Source organism: Acanthopagrus latus, chromosome 12 (assembly GCF_904848185.1).
Source record: "Acanthopagrus latus isolate v.2019 chromosome 12, fAcaLat1.1, whole genome shotgun sequence".
NCBI classification, from domain to species: domain Eukaryota; kingdom Metazoa; phylum Chordata; class Actinopteri; order Spariformes; family Sparidae; genus Acanthopagrus; species Acanthopagrus latus.
Window position 1 is genome coordinate 17,723,416 of NC_051050.1, and position 14,291 is coordinate 17,737,706.

The 14,291-nt window shown below is 42.9% G+C and overlaps 1 long non-coding RNA gene across 3 annotated transcripts in view; it reads right to left on the reverse strand.

Annotated features, from left to right (window-relative positions):
- LOC119029728 overlaps window positions 1-14,291 on the reverse strand; it is a 73,291-nt gene that overhangs the window by 34,583 nt on the left and 24,417 nt on the right. For all 3 annotated transcript variants that reach the window (XR_005078063.1, XR_005078061.1, XR_005078062.1), the window contains one exon: window positions 3,569-3,702. This is a non-coding gene — a long non-coding RNA (uncharacterized LOC119029728). The remainder of the gene's footprint in view (window positions 1-3,568; window positions 3,703-14,291) is intronic.

Here is a 14,291-nt window from a genome sequence, read left to right on the forward strand (position 1 = left end):
CAAAGTGACACAATGAGGGAAACGTTAAGAGACTGAGAGAACAGAGTGTTGGACGAAAGCCAGGAAGCTGTTTTTGGTGTTGAATTTTCAAATCACAAATTATTTGGACAATTTGTTCCTCTTCCTTTATTATGTACAACAGTAAATAAAGTAGACCCATATTAATACTTCTTTAAACAATATAGTTAAAGGGGTGAGTTCATCCGATAATGTAAATTCAGTCAGCATCTACTCACTCTCACGATGATGTAAAAGTCGTACAGTGTTTCGCAGACAGCATTTTAAACAACTGAAGTGGGGGGGGCTTGTTCTAAAATGTATGCTCATCTGGCATAATCTAAGTCTCTGGAAGCTCCAAGATCCCAAATTGATTTGAAAAGATGATGTTTACACTCGCCACAATCTTGACTGCTAGCTGCTAAACTAACAGCGCAAGGATGCACCCTGCCTGAAGTGGGGGCTCGAGCACTGACGTCTTTTTCAAATCAGTTTGAGATCTTGGGACTTCTGGAAACATTTGATGTTTTCCTCAGTTGCTTTTTTCAAGTCTCCATCCACTGGACCACACAATGAATCGTTTCAACGAGAAAGTAACTGCTGCATTAATTGATGATGAAACTAATAGTTAGTTGTATTCCTACTACGGGCGGCAGGAGAAAATTGAATCACGCGTGCTTCGTGGCGACATATCATGACTTGAGCTTGGCCGGCTCTCCCTGCTGGCATTAATGGATGAATGGATTTGTGTGTGAGTGGAGGGTGACTCACACCAGTATCATCCATTGTTTGAGCCAGACAAAAGCAGGCTGCATCTCAGCTGGCCTTGATGACGAACCAAAGCCGAGGAGGGAGGACACTCACGTTAGGATAACTGCTTACACACTCAAACACACTCTCCCACATACTTAGACAACTCAAGCGCCAGCAGATCCTGTGTTCGAGTATCTCCTCGTGGATGTGTCTCGTACCGTCAGCTGTCTGATGGCTCACACAATGTGTGAGCCATCAGACCTTCAAGTTTTGTGTGTGCGCGCCCTCCCGTCTGCGCTGCGTTTGATCAGCACACAAACAAACCGGAGAGGAGAGTGCTGCAGAATCTCTTCAGTTTGGTCCGAGGAGTGCAGAGGCCAGATATTGTGTAAAACAAAGTGGAGTTAAAACACACAGAAGCATCCCCAGATGTTTCTACAGTACACTCTGCTGTGGGAGAAATCAATATCTGTGGGCTACGAAGTGGTTTTAGCTCGCTCTCTTGACCTTTCCATCTCAGCAGCAGCTACCGCGCTGGAGTTTATTCCACTACCCAAAAAAACAGATTCCATCACAACTATATTTGGATTCAGTTATTTTAGTTGGCCATCATGTACTGATTCTGGAGACTAATGTGGATCTCTAGGCTACATTTATATAGTCAGTTAACTGCCACCTTTTCTTTAAAAGGTTACTTCCAATTTAAATCTTTGCGATTTCCACTATATCTTTACATGCTGTTATTGGACTTCTGCTTATTTTTACTGGTGTAAAAGCTGAGCCTGACAATATCTGTGGTCCTGACTAAAAGTGAGAGAAAATAAAAACTCTGAAAGTTTGTCCGGACCAAGAATAATAACTCTGAATCTTTTTAAAAATCAGTGTACGACAACAACAACGACAGTGGTGGATGATGCTGTTGGGATCACTTTCAGAGGGACTGGATGAATGACGGAGCAGCCAGTCAGCATCCATATGAATTCACACACCTGCCAATTAGTCTTTGCCACTGATGAGGTCTCACAGTTTGTTTTGTCCTCTCTGATGATCACCATGAGAACTGATGCTGACTCACACAAAATAATGAATAAAAATGTGATTTTCTTTGTGGTTCTCTGTGCGACATGCAGCAGTAAAATGTCAATATCCATTTTTCTAAGCCGCCAACACAGCAAACACAGCAGTTATAACAGCTTTGGTCCCATTAATCAAGGAAAAAACCTGCACCCCCGAGCATACGTGTTCCCATGAAATGATTTTACATAAATACACAGCTTGGCTACAGATCGATTAGAACATTGCTACTTGAACAGTTTACGACCATCAGATTGACTTTATCGAGAGGTCTCGGATCCTGTTCTTGGCCTGCAACAGGGTTCGATTGACAGCTTTCACACCGGCCCAAACAAACTGCGGTAAATGGGAAAACGCAACAGAGGTTGGTTTAAACCAAACCAAACAGGTCAGGTGTGACGCACCCTAAAACATGTCTAAAATGTGCCACAGACTATGAATGGCAGGTTGGCTCTGTCTGGTATGTCCATGTTCTGCTGTCGTTGCTGTTAACTGAGCGTTGTTTATTACCGCCATCCTCGAAGGACTCGGCTTCAAGCTAAAATAAGCATTCGAAAGGAAGCAGAGCATAACGTGATGTAGTTATTGATATGAAAAACAGCCAGCTGTAGCGCAATAAAGCATCAGAATATAAAGAAATGGTATAAACGTAATGCTGTAGATCAAAAAGCATTAGTGCACACACACACGCACACACACACACACACATACTTTTTATATCAAGATGGAGTTTTTCAAGGAAAAGTAAATTGTGATCTCATCCAGAGGGGAAACTGGAAAGCTGTATTCCTGCTTCCTGGACTGGCAGTGGAGGAAATGATGTCATGACCTGCTGACTTCCTGAATGAACTGTTTTAGTGAAGAACCTATTGAGTCAGTAAATTAACCAAACTCTCAGTTTCTGGGACTGAAAAAGGAAAACACCATCTATTAATGGCCTTTCACTGGTGAACTCCAACACAAAGAGAGACAACGTGACTCCAGGATGTGTTCTTGTCAAAGTTTCTGTGACATAATGAACATAACAACCAACAGTGTGTTTCAACATTACTTCTGAACTGCACGCCCTCATGTATGCCAGTGACAGGTCTTAAAACAGCTCGCTCTCTGAGTGAGGAAACATGATGTCTTTGTTGTTCAGGAGCATGTGTGCCCTTGCAGTGGCCTGGCTGAGAAGTGTGCTGCAGAAGTCTACTCTCACTTTGTTCCTGCCAGCAGCAACACGCACGCTGCCAACGTCAACAGACAGATCATTATACAGGGAGAGGAGAGGAGAGTGAAGGTGATGGAGGGGAGAAGAAGAAAATGAAGCGGTTCACAGAGAGGAACCGGTAGTTTAAAGAAAACAAACTGAGGGGAATTGCATTCTCTCTTACAAGGTTCATCTCAGCTAAGTGCTTTAATTTATGTGGAATGGCTCTGAGTGTGTGCGTGTGTGTGTGTGTGTCTGCCCGTGTCATATCCGAGCCTGACCAGACCAGCCACCCAGAAGTGTGTCTTCCTTTGTGGCTGACAAGCCGGCGTGAGCAAAGCTTCCGCTGTGAGCTGCACTCTGTGACTGATCAGTCAAGCAGAAATCAACATACAAACACACACACAGGCACACACACACCACAATTAGAGATGGGAGAGGGGCATGGGTAACATCGCAGAGACCCTGCTGCTCACCGGAGCAGAAGCGAACACACACACACACACTGCACTGTCGACGAAGTGTCCGCAGACGAGCAGTGGGAAGTATCACCTGATGTCTTTGTTGCCGGGCTCCCGCCTAGCGACTGTCATTGTGGCAACCCGCTGCGACAAGCTCGACCCTGTTGCTAGGCAACCTGAACTTCTGTGACAGACAGCCGGAAAGTTGTTTCGGTGAGAGCGAAACTGAAAGAGAAGACGACAGAACTGGATTCAGCCATTTATGAACAGCATGACAAAAAGGAATGAAAGCAGTAAGAAGAACATGAGGTCTGTGGACGGAGAATCAAAGAAGCTGTGGAGCACCAACACACACGACGAGGTCTGACATTTCAACCTGAGCGTGTGTCTGCCGCATCCATCTGTCTTCTCCTGCTTTTACAGCCCCACTAACCCTGCGTGCCAGCAGTCCTTTGATTTGTGAGGTGGCATGCTGTGTGAGGCGTGTTCCCAGTGCACGGTGTGTGTAAACACACACATAAAAGAGCTAAGCGCACGGCCTGTAGATCACACGGAATCTTGTACAAGATGCTGCTTTGTCTGTGGACACACTAAACACATTCTCAATACACACCTCAACTACCCAACCACTTTCTTCACATATATGTTGCGACATCTGTCCGTCCTGTGAGAGGGATCCCTCCTCTGTGGCTCTTCCTGAGGCTTCAGGAAATTTAAATGTGCTGAACTGATCATCTTAGATATAATCCGACACATCCAGAGCCATGTTCAGTAGTTCCGAGGATGAAAATAGCCGCTGACATTTCAGGAGCTAAAACAGTTGTTAAAAAAGTCGGTAAAACCTGAAATGTCTAATAATGTCTGAGGATGATTCAGAAGGTTACGGGATGACGGCGCAACGCCGCTAAATATAACTGTTAGTGTATGGACAGTATTAGTATTGGCACTGTGTGAATACTTGTGATGTGTGAGTCAGGGTGATTTTGACTGGTGAGTGTCACACGCCCACAAGTTCCGGGCATCACTGTAGTCTCTCTGTCGAAAAGATGCTGCTATACTACACAAGCCTTTATCAGCGAGGACGTTTTTGTGTCTGTGAGCGCTCACTTTAAATTTATACCACCGCCAGCCTCAATCTCACATGATTATTCTAAAAAGAGATTATATTCCAGTTCTAGTGAGGTGTTAGATTTCTTGTTTCACTGTTTATATAATACTGGTGAAATATTTAATTGCGACATGTTAAAAATGCTTAAAATGTTTCTGTCAGCTCTAAGAAAGGTTGCGGTAGTTGCCTTCTTACCAGATCAATGGCCGCCCGCTTTGTCCCCCTCTCCCACCTCTTCTCCTTCTCGTCCTTCGTCGTCTTTCTTCTAGGATACAGGGTTTATTTCTCATCAGGTGGTCACACAGTGTTCTTGTTCTTGCTTTTACTGCTTCTATACACTTCGGCTGTGAGCAAGTTACATCAGCACCGTTGCTTGTTCAAATTTGCACGTCTTCTTCTGCTTTATATCCACAAAGCGTTTGTGAGATGGGGCCACTTCTTCACCGTTCAGGGACAACCGTCAGGGAACTGCCGTCGAACTTTTTGCTTTGAGTTTTGACATGACAAAAGCCTCTTTTTCCTTGCTGAAGGCGATGTTCTGCTCGGTCAGGAAGTCATGGTTCCAGTCCTCTGTCTCCGAACTCAAGCGTCGCAGCAGACTCTCCAACTGCTTTCAGATTTCAGGGTCATGGTAAACGATCGGCAGCGGGTTGGAAAGAGGAGAGAGGTAGGCTGGTCCAATCCAGTCGTCCGTCGAGTCGGCTACTTTTCTCTTATCTGCTTGTATTTGTTTCCAGAGCTCCAAATTTCACTCAATTCGGGCGTTTGGACTGTTTGAAGAAACACTGCCTGACCTCTCCACCCCGTGTTTCTCTCTTTCGAGACTTGATGGTTTCATTTAACATCATCTGTGCAGACTTCATCATCAGAGGCTTTGTAAAACACGATAGTAATCTCCAACAACATCGAGCCTGTTAATGAATGTGCTCCGTCTCAAGGCCAGTAGTAGAAGAATAGGCCTGCGTAATTACACCGAGCAGAGAGAGCGCCGCTAATTCATCGAATTAATTAAGTCGACTGTTGCAGGCGAATCGGTTCACAACATTTTTGGTTTACTTGTTTCTGGCTGAGCTTTGAAGTCTGCTAACAAAAGAACAGTGAAAAGTGAATTAATAAACACAAAGACAATTGGCCAGTGTGTGAATTATTCAGACTGTCTTCATTATTTCTGTCTGTTTCCACTCCAGCAGGTTAACTGCTCCAAAGTCTTTCATCTTACAGTAGATCCAAGACTGAGAGAGCTTTTCTTGTTTTTCTCCCTTCATCTTCTCCCCACCCCCTCTCTCTCTCTCCTCTTTCTTCCCATTCCTGCTTCTCTTTTACTCGTACATAACAATAACATGCCCACTTGGCACCTACGAGCCCGAGCACACACAAAACACACCAACACGCAAGGCGCACACAAATATCAAATATTAGGTACAGTAGGCGTCTTTGCACGTGTAGTCTTCTGGTCTCCTAGTAACCAATGTCGGTGGTGCAGTAAAGCAGCTGTCTGCCGTTTTATCCGCCGTCGACTGTCTGACTGACTGCAACCGTGACCACATTAGTGTAAATACATCTGGAAATGCAAATCTCTCAAAACAAGGCTGATTTATGACGTTCGTGTGACAAACCTTTCACAAACACGGCTGACTTACAGAAACAAATAAGAGGGGAACCATAAAAGATGCAGACGCAAATATATATGCATCACAGGATGGTTTGAAGAGTATGAAAATGATGTGAATGAAATGTTATGACCTATAGATCTAAAATCAGTTACACAATGGACGCATTTTTTGCAAAGACATGTACGACAGCGCCAGAGGTATTCAGTAGCGTTAACGGTCCACAATCTGAAGAGTGATTTTGAAATGCCTTGTGGACTTCAGCCGGAATACAAATTTCTGCATTTAAAACACAAAATTATATCAACAAATTGTTTTTGACGTGATCTTCTCATCTGACAGGAGGCTAGCTAAAAAACCCCAATCTCTAGAAACCAATTCAAACAGCACTCTCACATACCATCATCAAGAATTCTCATTCCATGTGTGTATGTTCAAGAATTGTTAGGAGGGGTGGCATTGAATTGCAACATTGCCCATTTAAGCATGAGCACAGAAAAACAATACATGATTGCTATCTGGCACTTTTTTGTCTCATTGATAACTACAACTAAACCTACCTAAATAAAATACTTACGTTACTTCTGTAAGGTTGCATTTGTACACTGGTTATATCAGAGTGTGTATTTTCAGAATAACGGGCTGTCAGACAAATGCGCTTTTTGTACAACGGGACATTTTTCAGACTTTGAGGGTTTTGGTATTATAGAACGTCAGAACAATGACAAGGGCACAACTTAGCTTGTATTGTGTAAATTAATCAATAAAATGCATTTTGTTTGGGAACATACCTCAAGAAAACCCCTGTTGAATTTAAAGGTTGCTCTTTTGAATACATTTTTCTTGGCTATATGAGAATGCCCTCAGTTTGTATTTTGATCCAGCAAGTCTCTAAGAAGTGTTTTGGATGTCTCTGCTCTACACTCTGTCTTTTATTATGAGGCAGCCGCAGGAAACACAATGTGTCTGTCTTCATGGTTAAGCCCAATCAACATTGATCATTTAATACGCTCTGACAAAACAAGACAACAATCATTTTCTGCATTTTTCCGTCACCAGATCATTTTGAAGTAATGGAACAGAGCAGGCAGTTCTCAAGTAAACCCACAAGTTATCCAACTCCACACTGCCGTGCTGTTGTGTTGAAAACAGCTCACGCTGTGTGTTGCATGAAATCAGAATGCCGCTGCAGTTATTTGTTATCTTTATTTGCTTGCACTGTAAACAGATCTGCCAGTTGCTCCTCTGTTTATTGCTGATCACGGCGTGTTCACTGTCCCATTAAAAAACAACTTTCTGGTACTATGGGTGTCACCAAATCAACTAAAATCTCACGGATTACAACTTTAATATTTCTGTTTTTAGCAACCTAAAGATGTCATAAGCTTGACAGAATGATGCAAATCCATGGACAAGTCCTGGCTGGGGTTATTTTAGATACGTGTGTAATAACAGCAGGACAGCGCAGCTTAACAGTGTCAACGTTTTTAGACTGCAAAGATTACAGCTTAAATGACAGCAGAAGACGGTGCTGGAGGACATCTTGGATATCCAAGAAATCCAGTTAATATTACCAAAATACACACGCAGCCTCCTGGTAAATATTTAATGGGAGCTGTATTTTTTTTGTAGCGTTCGAAATCAGTCTTTTTTAACCTGACCAAAGATTTCAACTTCTAAGAGCAAGTGCTGTCAGAGATGCTCGGTTATCCTCCCTGTAGTCACACATTTCAGTTTCTGAAAAAGACAGACAGCAGCTGGACAGGGAGACCTTAAACATCTTAAATATCAGCTGCGAAGACAGGAGAACCAATGTCAGTGTGCTGAATGAAGCACAGAATAACAAGCATTTGAAGCCATCATCAAGAACCAACTAAAGGCCCCGACACATTGAGCAAAAGTCAGCTGTCGGCCAATGTCGGCGCCGTTCATGAGCATCTGGGGCCCTTGTTGTCGTGGTGTGTCCAAAAACATTGGCACTAGTCAGCACTTGTCAGCGAATATTTCGCTGATTGAGCAGGTAGAAGTGGCTGTATTATTGAGAGTGCTGTCAAAAAGATCCTGCGTGTCACTTTTTGAATTATGAGTACATACTACCATCACTGGAGGTATAGAGGGGTTTTGCCTCTCACTGCCCTTTCTGCAGTCTTTGCAGGGTGTTCATGTGCAGCTGTTTGGCCAAAATACCGGTATGTGAGGTTACAAGTGTCGACCTTTGTTGCCACCAATTCCTGTCTTTTTGGTGTGTCTGGGCTGTAAGACAGAGTGGTCATGTCATCCGGATAAAGGACGAATATCTGCCAAAACCAATCCCCTACTCTAGTCTGAAAGGAGGCAATCATAAAAGAGGCAGATAAGGGAAGGGATTAAGAGACATTAAAGATCAACATGAAAAAAAGCAACACTGACATCTACAACTGGGAAACCGATGCCAAGGACGGGGACTCCTGGCGAACTGTCGTCCATTAAAATACAGCAACTTTTTAAGCAAAGAGATGTGGAGAATAATAAAAAAGAGAAGCAAATGAAAAGTGAGGCAGGAAAACCCCAAGCCAGATCTGCCATCTGGGATTACTTGTTCTGAAGAACTCTCAAAGCAGAGATTGGACTCCATCCTTGACTTTAAAAGCCTCCTGAGAGTCCATAAATAGATTGACAGAGTGAAGACCATCGTCCTCAACCTTGAGGGATAGCCACATAACTGCTTTGACATTCACTGCGGACATGAAAAACTACATCAATACATGAAACCGTACAGGTGGTTATTTTCCTCACACTTGTCTGCTGTCATCTGTGTTTCCCAGAGGCTTCCTGCTGACATTACTGATCCTCTCTCACTGTAGGCCTGTATGGCAAAAACTGCCCCAAGGCCTTTTGGGAAACCCAGACAGCACAGCTTGTCCAAAATCTGACTCTGTCTGACTGACTCTGTTTCACGTCCTCCCACACTGTCCCTGGAGCCCGACGGACAGAGGCTCACCTGTCACACGGTCTCGACTGCGACGGGTCACAGCAGCAACTCAGACACACACTTCAGCTGGCATTGTCTGATGTCAGCGGGTGGTCAGTGGGTCCTCACGTTAGTCAAGTGCTGCCCAAACCGCAGACAGTCGAGGGGGCAGCAGGCTTGGCAACAGCTATCTTGCAACATTGCTTTCTTACAGTCAATGTGCCATTGTTCCCAAAAAAACAATTCAGAAAGCAGTCTCCTTTCTGTTCATGAATTCCTTCCCTCGGACTGGCACAGAGAAACAAAATGTGGCTTTTTTCTGTCTCTCACTGTATTGAGGTGAAGCCTCAAGACAGTCCGTCCAACTGTGTCTCTTTTTATCAGGATATTTTCAGATCAAGGGCGCTTGAAAAAACAAAAAAAACATTTTTATGGTGTTAAGAGGGACAAAATAACAGCACATCTTCAACAAGCAAGAATTGAATTTCATTCTCTGCGTGGTAAAGGGCCATCCACTACACCAATGTTAAAAATGAGATTTGTAGTGAGGCGTTGAATTTCCATTACAGCATCTTTATTACTTGCTGAGGTAACGACGTATATTACCACTCCTTTATGACAATCATAACATGCTTAATGAGATCAGATATGATACACACTCTATATGACATCCTACTCTTAGCTTTTCATTAAATATGTACCTTTTTTTTGACATTGAGCCATGAGTGAAATGCCAATACAATATATATGATAATTACAATGTGTGGGCTGGGCCATCTCTTGCCTCCTTTAAGTCATTCATTATCCATCTCTGCGGGTATCTGTGCATCTACACGTGTGTGTGTGTGTGTTCAGAGATGTGTGTGTATTGCTAGTAAACGCTCCACTTAATGTAATCTGTATGAAACACAGCCATAATGTTTCAGTCTGGCCTCTACCCTACCAAAAGCATCTCATGGATGAGTGGACGTTACAACAGTGTGTGTGTCTTTGTGAGCGAGTGTGTGTGAGAGCCTCCATGGCTGCTCTTCAGACATGAGGCCCGCAGACAAAGGACCATTCATCGTCCCATTCAGGCAATTGCGAAGCCTCTCTTGGAGACACTGGGGCTGACGCCGAGAGTGGCGGCAGCGGGGTGCAACAATAGTGACATTATTTGGTGTCAGCACAACTACGCCACGCTTCTCGGAAGAACGACTCGTGCCTCCAGCTCCGAATGCTGAAAACGCACACACAGACACACGCATGGGTGTAGGACGTGTGTGTGTGTGTGATGCAAACTCGTGGAAACAAAGTAAGACATTGGCATTCGGATAGTGTTCAGCAGTCGTGATGGTGAAGCTTGTTTCTCTTCCCAGGAGCAGTAGGTGTTTTGAGGCATGTTGTCTTGGTAACGACATATTTTCTTTCTCACTCAAGGTGATCGGCTCGGCTCTCACCTCTCCGCACAGTCTCACAAACGCTCATTTTTATTTATTTATGGCGTGCAGGTGAGGAGTACATGGTTTGACCTTTCAGTCACAGCCTTGGTTGACATGCTCCTCTTAATGATGACACCACGCATAAGCTTTTTACATAGCTGAAAAAAAATGACACTTGACATTAAGGTGCAGAAGACTTGCAGACAGCACAAACCAATACGTTTATAACTGCTTTGTAAAATGCAGCTTAATATCACAAATATGAGGAATATCTCACCTAAAATCAGCTTTACTGATAAATTCTTTAGACCATCAGATAGACATGGTTGATTTTTTTAAGCACATTTGTTCCTTATTGATACAGTCTTGCTGCGCTAGTTAAGGTGAGATGTTATTGGACATGATTGCCCATCATCAATTTGTGCCTCTCCCAGCGGGATTGATTAGATTATTGATAGGTCACTTTAGAGCACGACCATTGTGGCTGCTCTGGCATGTGTTTTGTCTTTTTCTAATGGCTGATGCTATTGATCTAAATTATTAATAATGCACACGCCTTACATATGTGCAATCTAAAGCAAAGATCTATGGATGTGGTGAGACGGGGGGAATGTTAAGGGAGGCAGAGAGACAAGGAATGAGGGGATATTTATGGATGCAGGGTGAAGAAATGGAAAACAGAATAGCAGGCAGACGGATCATACATGAATTATTTCACTCTTGAGCTCAGTGAATTCTTTTACATGCAAAGACAATTTGACTTCACCGTGTCGGTCCCGGAACATTAAACATAATGTTGCTCCAGGGCCATCATTGCAAATGACCAATCACATGTTTTACAATGCCATAGCTTTGCGACTTTGTGGCAGAAAAATACACAAGCGGAAGACATTATAGCCTTTCAACCACATGTGTAACATTGTGAAAGGGTGTATTTGAACCCAAGCCACATTTTCCTAACCCTGTTCCAGTATTTCGGTTACCTAAATTTAACCAAATGTTTAATCCCCTAACCCTAGCCAAGAATTTCCGTTCCCTCAACCTAACTATGTATTTTTGTTACCTAGACGTAGCACTTTCCAATGAAGACATTTACTCTTATATTTTGTGTAGTGATGCAGTGATACATGGGCTGAAACGTGGTGTCTGTTATTTGTTTTATTGACTGCCATCAGCCTATCAACAAATAAGACAGCATTCACCAATGCCAGTGGCCAATGTTTATCTGTTGTTCAATTTTGCTTTGAGCTACTGGCTTGTGATTCTGCCATCAGTTTGTAAGGCTTACTCACATGAAAGAAGGTTATATTAAATGTTTTTTTTCAAAAATGTGTATTAAATAATTTGTGCTCTTTCAAAAGTTTAATGAAGTACTTCTTTTAAACATTATTTTCATCAAAACAAAGAAAAGAAAGGTTGAAGCATTTGTAATTTTGTGCATGAAATACATCAGTACAGTGGGTGAGAGAGAGAGACATGCCAAAAAGTTACATCTGTTTATTTTCATCCATGTGATACTTGAATCTACCGTTCCCTCCTGCGTTTATTTACAGTGCAGTCTAACGTGTGTGGGGAGTGACTGCCTGGCCAGTAATTAAACTCTAGTTTGTCTTAACACTCACCTCAGAGCCAAAGGAAACACCAAAGTGTCAGAATTAACATACAGGTGTAAAAACCTGTTCGGCCCTCTGAACCACAGGCTTGGCTGATACATCCATGTCAACACACATATCTTAAACCGCCGGCTAGCGAACAGAGGCTGAGGTGTGTTGAATGAGCATTAAGAAACCTTTTAAAATATACTGACTGAGAGGTGACCTTAAATCAAAGGCCAACACTGGAGTGCCAGAGGCATAAGCAGGTAAATCAAGTGCTACTATTTTCTTTTCTTTGTAAAAATACTGGTGGTTTCAGCTCATTAACTATAAAATGTGTTTACTTTACATCTCTGCAGACCATTTTAAAAAAGCACCTATTTGGGGTTTTGGACAATCTTCTTACATTAGAAGCAAATGATTTTTACATTTACACACCAAAATAAAATCAGAGGGAAAGGAATCTTTCCTGTCATTGTGTTCAAGGACTCTATAAACAGCAGCTTAATTAATCAAAATTCAAGCGGGTCATTATGGCCTGTATTTATGTTTGTAGCCAGCTGTGGTAGTTACTAAAGCAGTAGAGAAGGAAGTAAGGAGAAGGGCTATGAGGAGCGACTGATCTGTATAGTAGAGGGGCCATGGATGGTGGATGGAGCAACTAACATAGTGATGTATTGTCACATACGTCACATAACAGAAGTAACTTGGTGATTGGAATGCAAACCATGATGTTTATTTCCAAACCAAACCAAGAATATTTTTGGCCTAAATTTAACCAAACTGTGAGCGTAGCAGGAAGATCTGCCACATGTTACGCTGTCACGCTGTGGCCATGTTGTTTTGGGAATAGTGATTTGTGTTTTGGGAGTCGATGACAATCAAACTTTCAGTGGTTCATGGTATGAATCGGAGGATTTGCTGTTTTCTCTTGTTTTATACCACTGTAAACTTAAACACTTGGGGGATTTGGACCAAACATTTGAAGACATCGCCTTACACTTGCATTTTAATATGTGATTGTTTTTTAACTGTTTTCTGAGAAATCAACATTAATAAATGTCTTCAGAAACCAAGCAGCCCTAAAGCAGGATGATTAAAATGACTGCAAGTTTATTTTCACCAAGTACTGAGCACAATTCAGACAAAATCTAAAAAAAAAAGTAGTTAATGGAATAAACCGTATTCAGTAGGTCAGTACCACAGGTCCCCTTCAAAGCTTCGACTTTGCTTTCAGAATAATTCAGACTTTTAAACTTTGGGGAGCTTGTATCAAATCCACTCAAATGTAATCATGGACTGCAAAAGATGGAGCTCGACATTACCAATCAGATAAGAATTCGACAGATAGAGAGTCAGACTAATGGGAGGGGATCTTTTTAAAATGTTGGCGATGAGCTTAGAGATGCTGCTTTTTCGGAGGTTAGGTTTCAGGTAGTTATGAGGTTAAGAGGAGACCAGATGACGGGGGAGGGGGGGTGAGAGTGGGGAAGATCGAATTAAGTGTGCAACGTTAGATTTAGATGAGGAACTTTTTCTCATAATGACAGAGACAGACATGATGGAGAAAGAAGAGACAATAAGAGACATCCTCAGTCAGTTAAGTCAGCCGCTTTGGGCACCTGAGACGCCTCTTCACGCTTAAACACTCCGTCTATCACCCTCACACAAAACCAAAACACCGCCCCAACAAGAAGTCATGGACGCCTTCCTTGCAATACGAGCCTTCAAGCATCTGTAAAACGTGTGTGTGTGTGTGTGTGTGTGTGAGTGTGTGTGTGTGTGTGTGTGTGTGCGTGTGTGTGTTTCTTGTCTGTCTCTTTGCATTATCACCCCTCGTCTGGCCTGCGGACTTCCTGTTGACGAGCAAAGCAAGGGGAAAAAAAAAAAAGAAAAGATAACTGTGAAGCACAATGTGAGAGACATGCTGGATGAGCTGTTAACTTCTTCAACCCACCCCCATCCATTTCACACACACAATCACACAAACGCACACTCCTGCTCTTTGTCCCAGCTCTCTCTCCCCCATCTCTCTGTTACAACCCTTTATCCGCCTCCCCCCCTCCGCTCTCTCCATTCAGCCTCTTTCCTCTCAGTCACTGCCTTTGACCTCAGCACCAGTATAAAAGC